The 4,736-nt window shown below is 38.1% G+C and overlaps 1 non-coding gene across 1 annotated transcript; it reads left to right on the top strand.

The window, feature by feature from the left end:
* Positions 1–3,378: 3,378 nt before the first annotated feature.
* On the top strand, positions 3,379–3,509 carry LOC130458668 (small nucleolar RNA SNORA79). The gene has a single exon (XR_008918074.1). It is a non-coding gene; the product is annotated as a small nucleolar RNA SNORA79 (small nucleolar RNA).
* The last annotated feature ends 1,227 nt before the right edge of the window (positions 3,510–4,736 follow it).

Genomic DNA, 4,736 nt, shown 5'->3' with positions numbered 1-4,736 from the left:
CGTCCACTCTAGTCCCTTTCTTTGTTTTGCTTTCTGGCTCTGCTTCATTTTTCTTACCCTTAATGGGTATGTTTCCTGGTCCTGTACTCACCTCTTTTTATACCATCTCCCCTGGTGATCTAAATCACTCCCACACCTCCTAATATTCTTTCTACTTAAGGATCAGAGAAGAGGCAGGCAGTTGGGTTAGGATGCTGACCATCCTAAGGGGGTAGTGAAGCAACTCTGTCATTCTAACATTAATAAGAAAGACATTGGCTCTCTCTCCTAAGCATGTTCTCTGGACATGAAGAACTGTCTAAGAATTGTTAAACCTGATGACAACTGCTCACTCTTTGTGATTTATGTGGCACAAATGATACTGCTGCCAGAAAGACTCTAGGAAGTATTGCTAAGGATTAGGAAGTCTTGGGCAAGAAAGTGAAGGCCTTAGGGACACAGGTGTTGATCTCACCCCTGTTGCCAACAGAAGGCAAGGGCTTCAGAAGAGAAAGGCAGATTGGGGAAGTGAACATCTGGTTGGAAAAAAGGTGTCTGAAAACTGGATTTTGATTTTTTGGACCTTGGCATAAAGCAAAAGCATAGTAGGATGGAGTGTATCTAACAAGTAGTAAAAATGCATTCGCATGGAGTCTTGGAAATAAAATCAAAAGGACTACCAATTGAAAGGAAAAAAGGAGAGAAAAACTATCTACTTACGTCTACCAAGCTACATATCATAAAAGATAACTGCAATAGAGGGGAAAGGGCAGTTACACAAATGCCTGGCCTGGAGTTGGGAAAAACTTAGTTCAAATTCAGCCTCAGTAACCAGCTATGTGACCCTGGGCAAGTCACTTAACCCTGTCAGGCTCCGTTTCCTCATCTCTAAAATGAGCTAGAGAAGGGAATAGCAAAACACTGCAGTATCTTTGCCAAGAAAACCCCAAAATGAGTCACCAAAAGTTGGACAGGTCTAAAAAAGGACCAAAGAACAACATTAATATAAGGTAAAGAGTAATCGCAGAAACCCAAAATTCTTATCATACCAAATAAAATAAGGAAGTTTCGCTAAGGCCCACAGCCTCAAATTCTATAGCCATGTGAATAAAGACGAGACCACAAGGAAAGTGAATTAGAGATCATAATACAAAGAGGCAAACTGGGATCCAAGACAATAATATGGTTCCAGAAGAGTATACTTTTATTCAAAAGAAATAGGGTTGATAAAAAGCAAAAACAACACTATGTGTACAGAAAACACACATATGTGAAATATCTAGGAACAAGAAGTGGAGAAGCATCGTGTACTGAACAGTTGGGTGAAGATGAACATAAGCAGAAACAAAAGCAATATTGTTTATATAATACAGATACCCACACAGAAAGAGGAAATAGATGAGGTGTTTGTGAAATAGATCACAAGTCTGGCCTAGCACAGAAGCATGATGTAGTAGTGATGGCAACATTTCAATTTTCTGGACATATGCTAGAGCTCTCTCAAGTAAAAATAGAGCAACTAGTAATTTCTTGCCTTGCCTTAATGATTATTTTATCCTTCAAAAGGCAGATGTAATAAGGAAACTTGTCATTATTGACCCGATCCTTACCAGAAAGAGGAATGGGTTGCTGGAGCAAAATCATGGGTATCTTGGGGTTAAGTGATCATCCCCTTTTAGAACCTGTGGTAGAAGAGAGAAAAGCTAGGTATAATCTGATATGCATCCTAGCATATATTTCAATGGGTTTAAAAGAAAGGAAAGGGATACCATGAACTAAAATTCTATAGGGGAGATCAGTCCATGAGGGCTGGTAAGCTTTCAGAAATGAAAATTTGAAAATCAAAGAGAAATAATTTTGATGAAAAAGAGGGTGGAAACATAATGAATATGGATGCAAGGAAATATATTATTGTTATTAGTGACAATAATAAGAGTAGTGTACACATTTAGAGAGCACTTAATGTGAACCAGGTGCCAGGCTGAGTGTTAAAATGGTTATCCATTTGAAGTTCACAACAACCCTAGTAAATAGGCACTTTTATTATTCCACTTTACAGATATGGAAACTGGGACAAACAGAAGTTAAATGATTTTTCCAGTGTCACACAACTAGTAAGTGTCTGACACCAGATTTATACTCAGATCTTCCTGCCATCAGGCTGGGTGCTCTTTCGATTTTGACAGCTTGCTGCCCCTACTTAACCTATCAACCAACTTATATTTTAAAAAGAGCTGCATGGAAGGCTAAATCAGGGATGGATAATGATGGATAAATTTTAAAATAAGACATGTTTTATAATAATAGTTTCATTATCCATAAATGGATAAGTTGAGGCTGGCAAAGAATGAACTAGAGATGAACTAGAGAAGGAACTAGAGATGAACAAAGAAGAAAAATGGAAAATTGAAGGAGGAGAACTCCTATTCAGAGCGGCTATAATGTTGGCAAGAGACAATGGAGTCAAAACAGAATTGTTCACCTCTTTGTTTCTCTTTTCTCTGCCAGGGAAAATAATTTTAAAAATATATTTTAATTTATTTTGTTAAGTATTTCCCAATGACATGAAAAAATGTTTTTAAAAATCATTAAAAATTTTTTTGTGTTCCAGATTCTCTCCTTCCTTCCTGTCCTTCCCCTTTTCCTGAGAAGGCTAGTTATTTGATATCAACGCTACATGTAAAGTCATGCAAAACATATTTTCATAGTAGCCATGTTCCAAAAGAAAACAGATAAAAAATAGGAAATTAAAGAAAGTTTAAAAAATGTTTCAATATGTTCAGAGTTCATAGGTACTATCTCTTTTTCATCATGCCAGGTAAATAATTTTTTATGTATATGGAACAAAAAGGGTTAATGGAGAGCTGAAAGACAAAATAACTTGAAAAGAGTATCTTCTTGTTTTTAATGAGTTGAAGTCAATTAACTCAGATAAACTTCATTCCAAGGAACTTAAAGAACTTATGGGTGTATTTGCTGAGCCACAGTTAAGGATATTTGAAAGTTCAGGGGGAGCAGTAGACATGCTCACCAAATGGAAGAAGATCATCTATTCTTTTCCAAAAAAAGGAAAAAAGAAAAGAATGGAATCTGCACAGTAGAGGCCAGTGAGCTTGATTTTGATGCCTGCCATTATTCTAGAATGTATTTGTAGTGCATATAGGTTCTGATACATCTAATTCAACTCCCACTCCACTGGCAGTTTCTATTTCCATTTCTATTTCTATTTCACTTTTTTTTTAAATAGGCAATTGGGCTTAAGTTGACTTGCTTGGGGTTACACGGGTAAGCCAGATTTGATTCCAGGACCTCTTGTCTCTAAGCCTGGCTCTTAATCCACTGAGCCACCCAGCTGCCCCATCTATCTCTCCGCTTAAGATTCTAGGGGTACCAGATGGCTGTTCCTCTCATTGCTTTTGAGTTTTGGCAGTGGGTTCACAGATCAAATCTGGTCTTTTCTTCACTCAGGGCACCATTGGATGGATTGACCATCCATTAGTGCTTTCTGAATTTTTCGGGGCCAGACATTTATAAGGCTAATCTGATCTAATAACATGGGATGTTCCTTATCTCATATGCTTATAAATGAGACAACTGATCTCGTAAATAAAAGCTTAAGGGGGAAGGCAAGGAATTAGTTTGAATTAAAACCTAGCAGTTAAAACTTAATTTTGGTGTAGTTTTGTATTACAGTTATGTAAACTTAACTAGATATTTGGGTGGATTTAATTATTTGAAAGGTTGCGTTTTGATTTAAAAAAAAAAAGATTCTAGGGGTAACCTAAAGGGATTGTGGATGTTTTCTAATATATTCACTCATATGAACTTATCCAGTATGTTTCCCCAATAGCAGTCACCTGCTAATATCTTCCTGTTTTCAGTTAACCAATTAAAATCAATTAGCTTTTCCAAAAAGATGTTTACTAGAAAGATATAGTAAGAACTGAAGTACAGAAACCTCTAAGACAAGGTACTCTCTTCTACCTCTTTGCTCCCTAGGGAGAGTGGACTCAAAGTCATAGTGATGAATATCAATAGCTAGATGGCAAAGTAGATAGATGTAGGACCTGGAGTCTGGAAGACCAGGGTTCAAATGTGACCTCAGGCTCTTACTAGTTGTGTGAATCTGGGCAAATGACTTAAACCCAGTGATCTCAGTTTCCTCATCTATCAGATGACCTGGAAAAGGAAATGGCAAACCACTCCAGTAATTTTGCCAAGAAAATCTCAAATGGGGTCATGGAGAATCAGACATGATTGTGTTAACTTGGAAATAACTCAGAACTACTAAGTAGTTAGAAAAACCAAGTCTATAATCAGGAAAGGGATAAGTCCAATACACAGCTGCTACAGAGACCCCAGCCCCAAGAACTTTACAGGGCCACTGCCCTGGGACTCTGGGAAAGTAGTCCTGGAAGTATCACTGCACTAGATGATAGCTCCGAGAAGCAACAGAATTTGGGGAACTTATATACCTTTTGGGGAACTGAAGGATCAGGGAAATATGATAGATTGACATTACCCTGGCGATAAGGAAATGGGAGTGTCCAAACTACACAGACTGGATTGGGAAGGGATCCATAGCCAGAGACTGGGGTACCAGGGAGAGGCTGATGCTTTACAATGGATACTGAGGAAAGGGTCCAGCCAAGGACTGGGCTTCCTGGGAAGGGACCTTGATACAATGGGGGAAACTACCAGGACAAAAGGGTATTTAACATTTGATTAGGTCTGCTGGCTCCACCTAACTAGAGCCA

Source organism: Monodelphis domestica, chromosome 3 (assembly GCF_027887165.1).
Source record: "Monodelphis domestica isolate mMonDom1 chromosome 3, mMonDom1.pri, whole genome shotgun sequence".
Taxonomy (NCBI): Eukaryota; Metazoa; Chordata; class Mammalia; order Didelphimorphia; family Didelphidae; genus Monodelphis; species Monodelphis domestica.
The sequence above is the reverse complement of the archived record's forward strand: the minus strand, read 5'-3'. Positions and strand labels throughout refer to the sequence as shown.